At 47.1% G+C, this 18046-nt stretch overlaps 1 protein-coding gene across 25 annotated transcripts in view; it reads right to left on the reverse strand.

Moving 5' to 3' along the window:
* The window catches only part of NFASC (neurofascin), a 351530-nt gene extending 333790 nt beyond the window's left edge, over positions 1-17740 (reverse strand). For 19 of the 25 annotated variants that reach the window (XM_060231339.1, XM_060231354.1, XM_060231347.1 and 16 more), the window contains exon 1: positions 17522-17739. The gene's annotated coding sequence lies outside the window, so the exon portion shown is untranslated. Of the gene's footprint in view, positions 1-17521 lie in introns of all 25 variants that reach the window. The other 6 variants (XM_060231361.1, XM_060231359.1, XM_060231360.1 and 3 more) reach the window with 2 other exon arrangements.
* Positions 17741-18046: the final 306 nt, after the last annotated feature.

The following is an 18046-nucleotide window of genomic DNA, read 5'->3' on the forward strand; positions in this document are numbered from 1 at the left end:
GTTAGACCTGTTGAGAGCCTAGCTATACAATGGTGTGAATGCCTGAGGACAAGGTTTCTTCCACCAAGTCGCCCTTGAAAGCATTCACCTGAGCCAGCTATGCTACAGTACATCCCCCAATATCACATTAACTATATGTAGTAAAAAATAAAGGAAAGGAGAACTATGTGTAGTGATCCATACAAAAGGGCTAAAACTTTAAACTTCTCATGAATTTTCTCCATCACATGATGATTTTAACCTCTGTAAAAAGTAAACAACCTAATTAACACACTTATGACAGTAAACAAAGGCACTTCTAGGAGGGATTTTCCAAATGACTATAAAAAGAAAAGAAGCAAAAGCCTGAACTTTTAAAATGTGATTTGCTAAAAGAGTGAGAAAATATACTCCATACTGGAGTGCCAGTTTGGTGTAGTGGTTAAGTGTGCGGACTCTTATCTGGGAGAACCGGGTTTGATTCCCCACTCCTCCACGTGCAGCTGCTGGAATGGCCTTGGGTCAGCCATAGCTCTGGCAGAGGTTGTCCTTGAAAGGGCAGCTGCTGTGAGAGCCCTCTCCAGCCCCACCCACCTCACAGGGTGTCTGTTGTGGGAGAGGAAGGGAAGATGTTATTTAACATCTATATGCGCCCCCTTGCCCAGATGGCCCGAGGGTATGGGCTGGGTTGCCATCAATATGCTGATGACACCCAGCTCTATCTGCTTATGGACGGCCGGCCCGCCTGCGCCCCAGAAAATCTGGACCGGGCGTTACAGGCAGTGGCTAGGTGGCTTAGGCTGAGTGGGCTGAAGCTGAACCCGGCGAAGACAGAGGTCCTTTGCTTGGGTCGCTGCGGCCCGGGAAGGGAACTCCCCCTGCCAGTTTTTGACGGCGCTCCATTAACAGCGTCGGGCAGGGTTAAGAGCCTGGGAGTGCTGTTGGAGCCTTCATTGACGATGGAGGCTCAGATAGCAGCCACTGCCAAGTCCGCTTTTTTTCATCTTAGGCGGGCGAGGCAGTTGGCCCCCTTCCTGGAACGTGACGACCTGGCAACAGTGATTCATGCTACGGTCACCTCGAGGCTGGACTACTGTAATGCCCTCTACATGGGGCTACCCTTGTGCCGGACCCGGAAACTGCAGTTAGTGCAGAACGCTGCTGCCCGGCTGTTATTAGGGCTCCCAAGATGGGAGCACATTCGGCCGGGGCTCCAGGGTCTGCACTGGCTGCCAGTAATATTCCGAGTCCGGTACAAGGTGTTGGTTATTACCTTTAAAGCCCTATATGGCCTAGGACCTGCCTACCTTAGGGACCGTCTCTCCCCACACGTTCCCCAGAGAGTACTACGCTCAGGTTCACAAAACCTGTTGGTAGTCCCCGGGCCAAAGGAGGCCCGTCTAAAATCCACCAGGGATCGGGCCTACTCAATAACGGCACCTTATTGGTGGAACCAGCTGCCGGAAGAGGTGCGGGCCCTGCGGGATCTAGGGCAATTCCGCAGGGCCTGCAAGACAGTCCTCTTCCGGCAGGCCTATGACATTAGCTGACAATGTAAAACATCTTGGATGGAACAAAATGTATCTATAGGCCGCCGGTTTTATTCTATCTTGTTTTTTACTAATTTATGGTTTAATTGTATTTTTAAATGTTTTAAACTGAAGTTGTTTTAATTATTATGTTGTAAGCCGCCCTGAGACATTTGGGTGAGAAGGGCGGGGTATAAATCTTAATATAAATAAATAAATAAAGGAGATTGTGAGCCGCTCGGAGACTCTTCGGAGTGGAGGGCGGGATATAAATCCAATATCTTCTTCTATCTTCTATAACATTTAAGACTGTAGATACTGATTGTTAAACATTATTTCTAAGCTGTTATTGGCAAACAGAGGCAAACTGTAATGTTTAGATGCAATATGATAAGAGTCATATGTGGGGGGGGGGGTTATAAAGAGAGATATTTGAACCAGATTTGACATGCTGCTCTGATCAGAAATATTATTTTGTCTTTTCACAGTGGTAGGCTCAAATAAAATACCCAACAAGACTGAAGGAGAAACATAGGCCAAATAAGAACAAGCACCTAGAGAATGAGACAAAGTTAAATTATGTCCATATCTGCTGATGGTTCTGAATATCAGAATTAAACTAAGGGAGCACTTTTTTCTGATACTTGGCACTGGCATTTGCATTCATTTTATTTCATCCCCACTCCACCCTGCACAGAAGCAGAACAAATCAAGATTAGCCTACTTTCAGAAAAGTGAGTGCAAAACAAAAGATAACAGGTGGATATGACAGACAGACAGGCGGAGTAGAAGACAATGCTGGTCAGAACACTAGGCAATGATCTCAGCACCACAGCTGCGTAACTGCTGTCAAGTGAACAGATCCTCTGCAGGGGATCTGTTAAGCAAGAATGGATGGGAAACTCTTTAATTAAAGCTTAGACCCTGTAATCTGACCTGCCAGTCAGCTCCTGTACGCATGTGCAAACAACTCCCCCCCCCCCCCCGTGGTAGTAATGGATATTCTACCCAAGAGAAGGGTTTAGCCATCAGAAGACAGTAATATTCCTCTATACTCAGATAAACAGAAATTGTCATTAAGCTTTGACAGCATCCTTTAAAGTATATCTTAGGAACCAGGTCTAAGACAACAGAGTTGATTAAGCAAAGCAAAGCCTCCTTTGCTTGGATGACAGGAACATGGGAGAAACATCAAGGTGGGAAAAGAAAGGGTACAAAAGTCAGTTATCAGAAAAAGAAACATGCTTGTGACCAACTGACACACTGGGAATAGGAACATGTGGCAATGACTGAGTCAGGTGATCTAAACTATGATCCAGGCAGTGATGGTGAAAGCAGTATATGCAGAATTGTCCCCATGCTATTTTAACACAGCGTTAAAGCCAAGAAAGAGGAAAGAAGAGGCTAGCTGGAAATACTTTGCTTGGCTTCTCCAAAACAGAAAAATCTTTTACTCCTTATGAAGAAAAGGGACAGGGGCTTGAAGTGCATGGGAACTTCAAACAGAATGTCTCCCTTGTTCCCCAGTAGAGTTCCACATCTACAGTGACCAAGATTCTGTTAAAAAGAAAAGAAAAGTAGACCCCTGTGCAAGCAACAGTCATTTCTGACTCTGGGGTGACATCGCATCACGACATTGTCACAGCAGACTTTTTACGGGGTGGTTTGCCATTGCCTTCCCCAATCATCTACACTTTCCCCTCAGCAAGCTGGGTACTCATTTTACCAACCTTGGAAGAATGGAAGGCTGAGTCAACCTTGAGCTGGCTACCTGAACCCAGCTTCCACTGGGATCAAACTCAGGTCATGAGCAGAGCGCTTGGACTGCAGTACTGCAGCTTTAACACTCTGCCCCACAGGGCTCTTTCTAAGACTGTTAGCAACTGCAAATAACTGAATATAAAATGTAAATATTTATCACATATATGAAAAATACATGTATTTATTACAAAATGAATAAAAACAATGATAGGTCCAAATATAGCCTCAATTCTGATTAAACTCATATGCGACCCTGACCCAATGTGTTTCAGCCTTATGGCCCTCTTCAGTGGTCAAGCATAGTTATTATACGTTGGCTCCAGACACTGCAATAGTATTACAATAATTACTTAATACAGGACCAAGTTCCTGTTCCTTCCTGTTCTGGTCCAAGAAAAACCTACTACAAGTGCAATATGGAGCCAATGTAATGTAATAATGTATAATTCATTTTTGGGTTGTTTTTTCTCTCCCTTCCCTCCCCCCCTTTGTCTTTCACAGGTAGAATCAGACCGGACCATCACCACCGGTAGTGATTCCAACTGTGCACAAAATTTGTCTATTGAATCAACAAAAGAGATATGGGAAGTACAAAAGTTCACACATATTTTCTCTGTGTATAGCCCTGATAACCATCCCTAACATTAATGCCAATTACGTACTGTGTGTGTATGTTTTAAGTGCCATCAAGTAACTTCTGCTTTATGGCAACCCTATGAATTAACATTCTTCAAATGTCTTGTAATTGCTCACGTCCTGCTAACTGAGGGCTGTGGCTTCTTTGAGTGAGTCAATGTCAATTCTGCTGCAATGCCTAGTTAGTTTAGTCACAAACTCTGGTTCAGGAAAAGGATCCTGGGTAAAAACCACTCTGTATTCAGATGCTGCTAGCTTAAACTCTCCTTCCCCCACCTCCCTTTTGTTATGTAGCAATGCTTAGAAATGGGAATATGGGAACAAGATTGTGGTGCCTTCTCAGAGATAGCCGGTGCTAAGGAAGCGCCCAAGGCCAGCCAAAGCTTGAGAACGATAAAGCAACAATAATGTGTGAATGTGCCCTGCATAGAGTGCCCCCCCTTAGGAATTCCTTTGATGTATACCTTAAATGTTTGCTCTTTGTGTATGCTTGCCAGTCTCTCAATCGTCTTCTACAGTCTAACAATATGTTACAATAAACTAAAAACTTTTTATCAAGAAGGTCTCGTTATTGAACATCAGACTAGACAGTCAATCCATCTCATGTTGGGTCTTCCTCTTATCCTAGCATTATTGTCTTTTCCAGTGACTCTTGTCTTCTCACAATGTGACCAAAGTACAATAGCCTCAGTGTAGTCATTTTAGCTTCTAGGGAGAATTCAGGCTTAATTTGATCTAGAAACCACTTATTTGTCTTACAGTTATCTCAAACAAAGACCATATGAGACCCTGACCCAATGTGTTTCAGCCTTATGGCCATCTTCAGTAGTCAAGCATAGCGGCCCCAACTATCTAAATTTCTGCTCAGCTAATCCATAAAACTGTCCTTCAACACTACATAAAGCTGATTTTTCTGAAGGGCTGAAGTACATGATACACTGGAGTTCCACATTTGGAATTCTAGACAGGTAATTTGATCTCTAAAAAACAGTTGAGTGTTGAGGGGAGAATCTGATCTGCAGTAATGGGAGAGGATAGGTTAACTCTTCTTTCCTCACCCTCTCCTTCACTATCTTCCCAGTCCACTTAAAGATCTGGTAAGGAAAAGAACCAAATGCAATATTGGTATGAAGACCATTTTTGATCAAGGAACTGGAGAGGGGTAAAGACAACCCTTCCCTAGTCCAGATCAATCCAGCATCACATGTAGTTAGGCCTTAACTGAGAGCAAAATTTGGACAGTGAAGTGGTTCACATTGAAGACCAGTTGATTTGGAATACCTCTTCATTCAAAGAGTTCCAGTTCTGTAAGGTCTAAAAAGTCTTTAGAATCCTAAGGTCATTTCTATATCCATTAAAAACAAGTTCAGATAGACAGCTTTTCAGGAGGAATTAGTAACAAACTTGGGAGGGTAGCTTAGGGCCAGGCATCCAAGAACCTAGTAACTCAAGGACACTGCCTATTTCCCTTAAAGTTACCCCAACTATCTAAATTTCTGCCTAGCTAATGTTCTTGTTCTCCAGGTCATGAGGACAAAGAAAGAGGCTGCCTTGTACCAATTCATAATAAAGTAGTATCTACTGAAATTACTTCAGATAAATATAGCATGACAGAGTTCCACATTCCAGAATCTAGAGCAAGAGAAAGCTCTACAATAACATACATTTTTCCTATCAAATTCAAAGAACACAAAATGCAATCAGCCCCCTTAAACTTTGGAGGTGATCAGCATTCACTGCAAGAGATGCTCAGTGGAAGTGGTTTGTAGTGTACCTCCTGTTCTAAAATTTGTTTTTATAGGAACATGAAAAGATTGCAAAGAGCATTTATTTTGAAAGGATTAGCATGAACTTAGTTTTAAGTAACATCAAGCCATTTTGGAGAAACTAATAATAATAACAACAATAATAACAATAATATTTAATTTGTATCCCGCCCTCCCCACCGAAGTAGGCTCAGGGCAGCTCACATAACATAACATAATATACAAACATTACAATAGCTAAAAAGCAAACTGTTTACATAACATATTACAATTTATATATACTATTATCATACATTAAAACCATCTAATTAAAACCATCAAATTCAGTTCCATCAAATTAGTTTGGTGCTACAGTATCGATAATTGATTCCACCAGTGGAGAGCTGTAATCGAGAAGGCCCTTTCTCTTGTAACTTTCAGTTTGGCCTCCTTCGGCCCAGGGATTGTCAACAGATTTTGCGAACCAGATCTCAGTACCCTCTGGGGAATATATGGGGAGAGACGGTCCCTAAGGTAGGCAGGTCCTCGGCCACATAGGGCTTTAAAGGTAATAACCAGCACCTTGTAACGAATTAGGGACGGGACGGTGGCTCAGTGGTAGAGCATCTGCTTGGTAAGCAGAAGGTCCCAGGTTTAATCCCTGGCATCTCCAAAAAGGGTCCAGGCAAGTAGGCATGAAAATCCTCAGCTTGAGACCCTGGAGAGCCGCTGCCAGTCTGAGAATACTGACTTTGATGGACCAAGGGTCTTATTCAGTATAAGGCAGCTTCATATGTTCATATGAATCCGGTACACTATTGGCAGCCAGTGCAGTTCCCGCAGCCTCGGCTGTATGTGCTCCCACTTAGGGAGCCCCAATAACAGCCTGGCTGCCACGTTCTGCACTAGCTGCAGTTTCTGGGTTCGGCACAGGGGCAGCCCCATGTAAAAGGCATTACAGTAGTCCAACCTCAAGGTGACCGTTGCATGGATCACTGTTGCCAGGCCGTCGTGCTCCAGGAAGGAGGCCATCTGCCTTGCCCCCTAAGATGAAAAAAGGTGGATTTAGCAGTGGCTGCTATCTGGGCCTCCATTGACAAGGAAGGCTCCAGTAGCACCCCCAAGCTTTTGACCTTGCGTGCCATTTCCAATGGTGCACTGTCAGAAGCTGGTAGGGCGATTTCCCTTCCCAGGCCGCCACGGCTCAGGCCTCTGTCTTCGCTGGGTTCATCTTCAACCTACTCAGCCTGAGCCATCCAGCCACAGCTTTCAACGCCAGGTCCAAATTTTCTGGGGCGCAGTCAGGCTGGCCGTCCATCAGTAGATAGAGCTGGGTGTCATCAGCCTATTGATGACGACCCAGCCCATACCTCCGGGCAATCTGGGCAAGGGGGTGCATGTAGATGTTAAACAACATCGGGGAGAGCACCGCCCCCTATGCCCCTGGGACAGTTCTCCCCCAATTGCCACCCTTTGTCCCTGACCGTCAAGGAAAGAGGAAAGCCACTGCAAGGCCAACCCATGAATCCCCGGCATCAGCGAGGCGACAGGTCAGTAACTGATGATCGACTGTACTGAACGCGGCCGATTGGTCTGACAACATCAGCACCGCCGAGTTGCCTCGATCCAGATACCGCTGGAGGTCATCCACAAGGGCGACCAGCACTGTCCCCATCCCATGACCCAGACAAAACCCAGACTGGTGAGGATCTAGGAACGAAGCGTTATCCAGAAAACTCTGCAACTGTAACGCTACTGCCCTCTCAATAATTTTGCCCACGTAAAGGCCAGGGACTTTCCAAGGGGGAAAACCCTGCTCCTAAGGCACCTCCAAAGAGGCCAGCTCTACAGCCTGCACCTTCAGATGACGATGATGATGGCCACAGATAAGGAAGCAAGACGTATTGCCAAATTACATTTTTGGGAGTCTGTGCTCAGCAGGTTGTCTTGTCTTGAAGGCAGGTCTGCCCAAGGCAGTTCAATTTCTCAGCCTGCTGGTCCTGATGGGGGAAGTGCAGCTGGCCTGACTGACTCACTGGATGATAACGCTCAAGTGGATCAACCTGGGTTGTTGAGTACGTTTGGCCTATCCAGTGGTTTGGCCTTGTGCCCCTTGGGGTCAGTCGGCCACCTTTGGACCCTCTGCTACCTGTCAGACTCATTCTTCCAGTTCAGCTTTTGGTACACAGCAGTTTTGGGCATTGGGCTTCTAATTATGCTACACCCCAGGTAGGTTGGGGTGGGCGTTGCATCAGGTCAGCCCTTTGGACTTTCCCCTGCAAATTGGAATGGATGGGGGTACTCTTAATTATGGAGTAACGCCTATACAGGGGTGCCACCCAGGGCATTGCCTTTCGGTGACCTGGCCTTGCCCTTAGGAGATCATTTGCTACAGGCCACAAAGGATAAAATATTGAGGGGGGAGTTTGTGGACCTTTTTTCTTTGCTCTACAGAGAGCTTGAAAAAAAGACAAGGAGGATCTTGATGACAGGGAGAAGGAGAAGATTAAATGACGTAAGGTCGACGGAACCTGGGCCAACTGGGTTCCAGAATTCATAATCTTTGTGGGACTCATTTCTAGATCTCACCCCTGGAGGGCTGCATCATTGTTTCAGTACTTTGACATTATTTATAAGAGTTATACAAGTTTCAGTGGTCCGGCCTGCCTCCAATATGACAAGGCGTTCCATATGAGGGCTGCTATGAATCCTTTACAGTGGGACTAGATCCATCCACAATTGTGGCTGCAAGCAATATCTCTGGCTAGGCCAAATTTGGGGGACCAGTCGGACAGTGGTCACGTAGTTCAGCGTTCAGCTGCTGCTTCCGGGTTCCGCAATACTGTGGGGTAGGGGGCTTAACCCTGCTTACTCTGCTGGGAGTTCAGTTCTCAGGGGGTATGCAATAGGAAGTTGTGCCCTTATAAGCACAAGTGCCCTCTCTGCGGGAGGTCTCATTCCTTCACAGCATGCTCCAGGGGGGAAGCCAAGGCGGGGGCAGCACAGACGGCGGGAGGGGACACAGCCAGCCTGCTGGTAAAGGGTCCCAGTCCAATAAGGGTGCAAGTTCTTGAAGCCTGGCTTCATCGGTATCCAAAACCGGCCGACAGCGTTTTTTTGTTAGATGGGTTCATGTTTGGTTTTCGAATACCATTTCAAGGCATTTAGGACTCCTTTCATGGCCAATAATTTGCAATCTGTGAAAGGTATGGAAGCGGTTATTAGGCCCTAAGGTAGGGTTTTGGGTCCATTCCCTTCCCCTCCTGTAAAAAAATTGCAGGTTTCCCCTTTGGGCATTGTGCCCAAAAAAGCGCCTGGTGAATTCCGGCTGATTCACCACCTGCCTTATCCTCGTGGCTGGTCAATTAATGATGCCATTTCTGAATTTTTGTGTACTGTAAAGTACACCTCCTTTGATCAAGCAGTGCACATAGTATGACACTGTTGGCCTTTCGCCTTCTTCCTGTGCACCCACTAGATTTTGAATTGCTGGGATTCTCCTTGAGGGCCAATTATATATGGATAGGGCAGTGCCCATGGGGTGTTCAGTTTCTTGCATTGCTTTTGAGCACTTCAGCTCATTTTTGGAGTGGGTGGTGCATGTCAAGACTGGTTTGAGTAATGTCACGCATTACCTTGATGATTTTTTTTGTTTTGTGGGCCCCCAGGGCACCGACCAATAAGGTTGCTTACTGTCAGCCTTCATGGAGCTCTTAGAGGAACTTGGTGTTCCTTTGGCTCATGAGAAGACTGAGGGCCCTAGCCAGCAATAGACCTTTTTAGGTGTGGAATTAGATACTGTCCAGCAGACATCACGCTTGCCTGTGGAAAAAATTTCAAATTTGCAGGCTAGGGTGGGCCAAAGTTGTGGCTCCTGGCCACGCCTTCTTGAGAAGGTTTTGTGATGCTATGGCCAATGTACACCTCCTTCATCATAGTTTTTTGAGCTCCTTTAATGGAGTCTCTTTCTGGAGAGAAGATTTGAAGCTTGAAGCAGAGCTTCAAATCGCATGTGATGCTGCTGTATCACTAGGTTTTGGAGTCTATTTCCGTGGACATTAGTGCATGGAGGATTGGCCTAACAATTGGGTGGCTGCAGGATGGACTAGGGATTTGACTTTCTTAGAGTTTTTCCCCATAGTAGTAGCTGTTTGGCTGTGGGGTGATGAGCTGGCTGACCACTCGGTCCACTTTTGGTGTGACAATCTTGCAGTGGTTCATGTCATTAATTTCCTCACATCCAAATCTCCAAGGGTCATGAAACTGGTTCACGCTTTCATTCTGTGTTGCCTTCAGCTTAACATATTTTTTGACAAGCATGTGCCTCGGGTGAACAACGGGGCGGCTGTCACAAACAGATGCAGAGGCTTCGTCAGTTCACCCCAGACGCCAATCATCATCCAGTAAGGATGCCCCCAGAGCTTTGGCTGATTGGAGGGTCAAGGCCGGCAGAGCGATAAGACTTGCAGTTTGTCAGTTTGAATTATTTAGGGGTGAAATGGGTTATCAGGACAGGCCCCTTCCAGTGGAGCATTTGCTCCACTACTATGTTTATCTAAAAGGTAAGGGCCTAGTGGTGCGGTCTATTAGGGGTAGGCTCTCAGCATTTGCCTTTACCAGTAAAGCTATGGGGTATCTGGAGTATACCAGTGACTTCCGTGTGCGGAAGATGCTGGAAGGCTGAACCAGGGAAGCTGGCCCGAGATTGGATGTTAGACAGCCAATTTCTTCAACTATTCTTCGGGGATTGAGATCAGTTTGGGGTCAGGTTTGTGCATCAGGATTTGAGGTGTTACCGTTCCATGCAGCCTCCCTGGTCGCCTTTTTGGGGGCTCTCCGTGTGAGTGAACTGGTGGCTCAGTCTAAGGGAGATACTTACTGTCACGTTCTCAGGGCACAGGCAGGCAGCAGTCTAAAGCCGGTCCAAAGTCAAAGTTCAGTAAGTCAAGCAGGAGCCGAGTCAACACAGTAAAATTGCAAACCAGAAGGAGAAGTCAGTGTCCAAAGCCAAAGGGTCAGGGTGCCAAGGAATTCAAACCGGTCAGGAACTGGAATCAGGAAGGAGCGTGGATGCAAGCCAGGGAATCGACTTGTTGCTTCCACAAGGTTGCCAAGTCCTGGGTGTGAGTTATATGGGAACCTCAATCAGCCTGCTCCCTGGGTGGCCATAATTCTCCTAGAACTCAGGCTAAGAGAAAGAGCTAAGCATTGGCGCGCCTCATGTCTGCATTCTGAGAGTGTTTTCCAATGACGGCTCCACATTCTTGAGATGGGAGGGGGAGAGCTTGGAGGAGACTGATTGTCAACAGCCGGCGCTGGTGCCTGGAATGTGGGGAGAGTGATTGATGGGCCAGCTGTTGGTTCTTCGGCTGAGGCGCTGGAAGGCTGTTCTTCCTGATCTGTTAATCCTTCCAGCTCCTCCTCTTCAGGGCTCATGACACTTACGACCAGGCTCTTTTAGGCCCAGGACATTCATGTTGCTGGTGGAATGGCATACATTACAATCCATCGCTCCAAAACTGACCAACGCCAGCACGGAAACATCGGTAGGTTAGGCTCCTGTTCGGAAAGTGAGTTATGTCCAGTGTCAGCTTTGGCTGGCCACTTGGCTGCTTGTGGTCTGAGTGCTGGTTTGCTGTTTCAGTGATGGCCAAGGCGCTCGCTAAGCTCGGTTTGAGTGGGGTACATTTTGGCACCCATTCCTTCCATATAGGGGCAGCGCCACTGTGGCAGCTTAGGGTTACTCTGCACCCGCTATTCAGCACTTAGGCAGGTGGCGTTCTGCTGCCTATAGGAGTCATGTGCGTCCTCTTCCATTGCCATAATGCCTAATGTTATTGATGTTTAGTTGTTTGTTTCCTTAGGTGCTGTTGTCCGTGGTGAGAGACGTCGCGTCCTCAGCTGCGGGCACAGTTATATATTTTGGGCCGCCCATCAGACCAGAAGGACTGCCGCTGGGTCACAGCTGGGTCTTAGCAAGTGGGCCACTCTAGAGTGGCACGGATGGCGGGATCTCCGTATTTTAAGTTCCACCACATGTTCTCATTATTCACCTAGGGGGGAATGATTTGGGCCTAATTAAAGGGAAGGCCCTCATTTTACAGGCTAAGGATGACTTTCAAGTCATCAAGAGTTGTTGGCCACAGACCCATCTGGTGTGGTCAGCCATGATGCCATGTCTGGAGTGGCATGGGGTATGGGACCCACGGGATATTGAGAGGGCATGGCGGAAGGCTAATCTTGAGCTTAAGAAAGCCCTGAAAGGTGGGCTGGGTCACTATTTACCTCACCCTGGGATCCATGCAGACCATTTGGAGTTTTACAGGGTGGATGGCATGTATCTTTTGGATGAAGGAAATGATGTCTTCCTAAAGGATCTTTGACAAGGGCTGAGGGAGCTTTTAGACCTATAGATGTGTGCAACAGCCTAAGCTAAGGCTTAGCCTTACAATGGCAGGTTTTGGTTGTGTTATTGTTATGCGGCTTGGTGAGCACCATAAGTACCCCTCCCTTTTGGGAGGCATGGGGGTCTTGCTGATCCATTCTTGGACTGTGTGGCCTGTTGAATGAGGATGCAGACTGCCTTGGGCCTGCCTGGATTGATTCTCCTCTGCAGCCATGTGGCTGGGGTTGAAACTCCAGGGCATGGCCCTTTGCTGTGCCGGCTGGGTATGAGCCATTGACAGATGGCTCTACCTAAGGGCTAAGGTGGCTCGCCCATTGAGCGGCAGGGGAGAAGATGTTTGATCTCTGGCCCTGTCCGTGCCACTAGTTAGGTTACTGCCCTTGCTGATAAAAAATGTTGTTACTGAATAAAGTGGCTCTTAGTTACCCAGACCTTTGTGTTCGCCTCTTTGTTCCGACTATGTGAGCAATGTGGTTCATAATAAAAAGACTAGCTTCTCTATCAAGCTCCTTGGATTTTTATTCATGTCTTCAGTATAGCTCAGAAGAACCTAAGAGTCCAAAGAAGTCTTTGCTACATTTCACCAAGGGAAGAAGGGAAAGGAAGTACACCCCATTTCCCAGTTGGTCTGTGGTACGCCAGCCCTGTAATCTTTAAAGAGACATTATTTTCTATGGATACTACTGTTGCCTGCCTGGTTAATACCATAAAGTAGACACCAAGGTGGAGAAGGAAATAAGGAAGGTGATTAAAGCATAAAACATTGTAATGCTAGATTACTTTGACTACCCTATTGTTAACTGTGCAAATGTGAGCTCAAATCATACTATAAAAATGAGATTCCTAGATATCATAAATCACTGTGTGTTGAAACAGTTGATCACAGACAGGGCCAGATTAAATCCTGTGGAGGCCCTTAGGCAGTCAAAATCTTGCAAATTATCTCATAGTTGGAGCATCTTCACTGCTGCCCGTGGCCCCTGCTGCCACCTGCAGGCACCTTCTCAAAATCCCCTTTGACAAAGCTGGGGGGGGGGGGGGAAGCAGAGAGAGGCAAACTTGGTGACAGTGCCAGAAGCAGCCGCACCAGGCAAGTTAGGCAAAGAACGGCTTAGTTGCTGGCTGTGCGTGCAAGCCGGGAGGGCTACAAACAGGGGGGAAACCGGAGGGGGAGCCATCCTGGGGCCTCTGAAGGTGTGGAGGCCCATAGGCCAGGGCCTACTTGGCCTAATTGTTAATCTGGTCCTGGTCACAGAGTCAACCAGAAGGGTAGTGACCCTGGAGTTCTTTCCAAATGGGGCTCAAGATCTGGTTTGAGAAGTAGATTTTGTTAAACCAGTTGAACACAGTGACCACAATGCTATTAAGCTCAGCACGCATATTATAGAGACTATTACACATGACTTCAAATACATATATGCATAGAGACTATTACACATGACTTCAAATAAACAAAGCTTACAAAAATGAGAGGATTAGTTAGACAGATGTTAAAAGGGAAAAGTAAAAGTCACTCTCCAGGATGCTTGGAAAGTATTTTCAACCACACAGATTGAGATCCATCTGAAATTCCTAGCTCAAGTTACTAGAACTTAAGGGCATCCAATGAAGCAGATGGGCAATAGATTCAGGACGGACAAACGGAGGAACTGGTTAGCCACTGTATGAGACAGATGGATGGACTACTAGATGGACCACTGGTGTGATCCAGTAGGGCTCTTCTTATGTTCTTAAATTAGGAAAATACCTCCAAGACTAAAACCATGCCCATATGGTTAAATACCTATGCCAAGAAAGCCATAAAATGCTTCATTTGCAAAGTGGAAGGATTTCCCAAATGAAATTAACAGAGAGGAGCACAGTTTGTGGGGAAAAAATCAAGCAAAAAGAAAAACATCAAGATAAACAAAAAGCACTGCTCCAAATCTGTTAGGAGCAGGAAACCATCTAGGGCAGGGGTGTCAAACTCATTTGTTATGAGGGCTGGATCTGACATAAAAGAAACTTTGTTGGGCCAGGACATGTCTGGTTGGGCCAAGGCATGTTAGGTCAGGCTATGTGTGTACCTATTTAAGATTAGGTAGCTGAAATATAAATTTTTATAAAGAACACAAACAAAAATATATATGTTTTAAAACTTAAAATGTTAGCACTCATTGGTCTTAAAGGTGCTTTCTTTGAATTTCTCCCATGGGATCCAGGGAACTGGACAAAAGAAGCTCTGGCTCTTTCCTTCCTTCCCCAGGGACTGGGTGGGAAAGGAGCCTCAGTCAATAGAAGGACAAGAGACATGACTCAGTAGCTCTGCTATTCGATTGAGAGAACCTGGCAAAGCAAGCTATTCCTCCCCAAGGGAGGAACCTCAGCCAATGGAGAAAACAGAGGTTTTGTTCTGTAGCTCCTGTGCAGTTGCACAAGCCTTGCAAAGCAAAATGTGATGCAGAAGGAAGCAAGATACAGGAAGAAGGAAGCAGATGGAAGCCAGTTGCTTGGGGGCCTGATAGTAACCCTCTGGGGGCCTGATAGGAACCCTCTGGGGGCCTGATTCGGCCCCCAAAGTGCATGTTTGACACCCCTGATCCAGGGCCATTAGATAGCAAGGGAATGGAAGGATGGCTTAAGGATGGAGAGATGGCAAAAAACTTTGTATCTGTTTTCACTGTGGTCGTTTTCGCACTCACCTTCCGCCGGCGCGACCCCCCTCTTCACCACGCAGGATCTGCGCGGATTTCGCACTAAACGCTGCAGAGCAGCCAGAAAAGCCGGAAGCTCCCGGCGCAAAAGCCGCTCAAACTGAAACCGCCAAAAAGCAGTTTGGCGTTTGCGCGGCTTTTGCGACGGGAGCTTCCGGCTTTTCTGGCTCCTCCGCAGCGTTTAGTGCGAAATCCGCGCAGATCCTGCGTGGTGAAGAGGGGGGTCGCGCCGGCGGAAGGTGAGTGCGAAAACGACCTGTGGAAAATATGGGCCTTGTACCCACACTGGAGTCACTGTTTTCAGGAACAGTGTCTGAAGATGTGAGTCAATTTGAGATGACAGCGCAGGCAAATGAGAAGTGATATACGTTGAAGCAAGAAATCCTGACTTTAAATATATGCTGATGGGCTCAGAACTGGCTGAGACTAAGAGGGAAAGAGATTTGGAGTTGTAGTGGATAGCTTGAAGAAAAAGTACAGCAGCAGTGAAAAGGGCATACTCCATGCTTGAGATTATTAGGAAAGGAATTGAAAATAAAATGGCCAATATTATTATACACCAAAACTGAGGCCTCATTTGAAGCACTATGTGCAGTGCTTGTCACCATATCAAAAAGGATATCACAGAGCTGGAAAAGGTACAGAATAGTGAAACCAAGTTAATCAAGAAGCTGGAGTACCTTTCCCATGAGAAAAGGCTAAAGTGTCTGGGACTACTCAATTTAGGAAAAAGACAACATATAGATGTTTTATAAAACTGTATATGGGGTAGAAAGACCAGATAGAGAAAAAGACCAGATAGAGAAAAAGACCAGATAGAGAAAAGTTTTTCTCTTTCTAGCCTTTGGGGGCGCCCAATGATATTGATGGGCAACAGATGCAAAACAGATAAAAAGACTTCTTTACTCAATGAGCAAATGGTGGAATTCACCGCCAATGGACAGTGATGGCCATGAGCATTGCATTACAAAGGGATTAGACAGATTTGTGGAGGATAAGTCTAGCAAAGGTTACTAGCGATGGTAACTAAAGGAAAAGATGGTGAGATGAACTTTAATAAGTTCATTTATATTTTGCCTTTCTCCCCAATGGAGGCCAGAGGAGCTTACATTGTCCTCTTCTTTGTTTTATCCTCACAACAACCTGTGAGGTCAGTTAAACTGAGAGCGTGTAACTGCCCCAAGATCACCCAGCAAGCTTCCATTGCAGAACTGGGATTTGAACCTGGATGTGTAACAGTACAATCCTAAAGAGACTTCCTCCAGTCTAAGCTCATTAAAATGAATAGGCTTAGACTGGTGTAACTCTCTTCAGGATTGCACTGTTAATCTGAAACTCTAACCGCTACACCACACTGACTCTTAATAGTTGTCCGCTCGCTTCCAAGAACATTCCTACCACCAGACCAGTGCTGCTTAAATGAAAGAAGAGACTGAAGACCAATATTCTACAACTAGAATCTTGCCTGTTAACTGAAGACCATAATGGAACTGAAGCACAAAACATACTGAGAGAAGAGTACAAATGATTCAGCAGTTTCACCCCCTTAATCAATACTAGCTGACTGGAATTGCATATGCAAAGAGTGCTTCTTTCTACAGAGAGCCACAGATCTGCTCTTACCCGCTGATGATTAACATGGCCTCTAACAAGATTATTGCTCTGTGTATCATATCATCCCCCCCCTCCCATGTTGTTTTAACTGCCACACTGGAGGGACTCCTATATACCAGCATCCTGTTTCTATCAGGGATTAGTACCAGATGCTTCAGAAAGACATCCTGCCCTCCCATCCCAAAAGCAATTAAGACAGGCTAGCTTTTCATAAGCACCCCAGAGACCCCTTTATGTCCCAAACCATGGCAGTTGAGATTCCATCTTTTCTTCCTGTGCATTCAAGCTCTTAAAAAAAAAACCCCAAACAAACATAGGTCATTTAGCTGCACAACATTCTACACTCAAGCCTTTAGGGAAAAAAAATGAATTGTTTTCCAGTGCTGGCCTTGCTACTCCCTTTCCCATGCCATTGGCTAGATTTAAAAAGGGAGAGAATTAATGGGGGCCCTCAGAGTCATTCACTAAGCAATGGCTTTTAGTCAGCTTCACTTGTAGTGCAAACCCTTTCCAAAGGCATAACATCAGGATAAGGCCATTCAACTGAGCATTGCCCTAGTAGGTGGAATCAACGTTTGTAGCAAAGGAATCTCCAAATGGAGAGGCCCCTAAAGAGGATCAAACAATAACTCAGTACAGGAACTTCCCCGGGCCTGAGGGGTGAGGGCTGTGCTCAAAAACCATATTTCCTTTCCTCCCTAAACCAGGAGGCTCTGCCACCAACCCTTCCCTAAGAACAGAAAGCCGGCCAAATCTCAAGTCTTCCCCTTCCAGGATAATAATGCTGACGCAGCAACCGCCACCGACGGCACCTCCAGGGGGAACTCTGGATGCCCAGCTGACAAGCAAGGGAGCTCGTAAGGAACAGTAGCTGCTTGGTAAGCGCAAAGCAGGTAAGGCTACAAAGAGGCCAACAGCGGAGGCCAAGGAAAGCCTTCGGAGGGCGGGGAGGGGGGGGAATGGAGATCAGGACGTTGCTGGGGCAAGGGAAGGGAACAAGGCGAAAGAGGCAGCCCGGGTTCTGCCAGCGCCACAGACCTCCCTTGTCCACCCGCAGAGGTCCGAGCCCGGCTACCAAGGAGGCGTTTGTCTGTCGCCCTGGATTTCGCAGATGCAAACACCTCCATGCTGCTGCTGCAGCAGCAGCAGCATCCTTACCTGGTCAGCAGCCGCCACCGCCCCGGCTGAGTCCCGTTTCCTCCGGCGAGGCCAGGCTCACAGCAGCAGTCTCATCCCGCCCGGCTTCCCCGAAGACTCTACTGAGGATCTGTGCCAGCCGCCAAGCTGCTAGACCTCCCTGCTGCCCCCGCCACCGCCTCCCCGCACAGCTCCCATCCTTGTGCAGCGCCTTCTCTCGCCGACTCCCGCATTAGGGCAGAGACCATCGAGCGCGCCGCCGTGTGCCCGCGTGCGCGCCGCCGTGAAACTGCTCGGGAAGCGCGCGCTAGGCGGCCAAAGGCGGCAGCCCGCTTCCTCTGGCTCGCCCCTCAGCCGCCGTGCCACGTGAAGACGCTCCTGCGGCCAGATCGAGACAAGAAGACGCGGGACGGTCTATAAGAGGGATCCGGGGCTGGGGGAGCCGAGTGATCGGGAAGCGGTGATGTATCACCCGGCGGAGGAAACGATCGGAGTAATTGGGGGAAGCCATTTAGCCGGTCGCTTAGTAACCAAGGTGGATTAATA

Source organism: Heteronotia binoei, chromosome 2 (assembly GCF_032191835.1).
Source record: "Heteronotia binoei isolate CCM8104 ecotype False Entrance Well chromosome 2, APGP_CSIRO_Hbin_v1, whole genome shotgun sequence".
Lineage (NCBI taxonomy): Eukaryota > Metazoa > Chordata > Lepidosauria > Squamata > Gekkonidae > Heteronotia > Heteronotia binoei.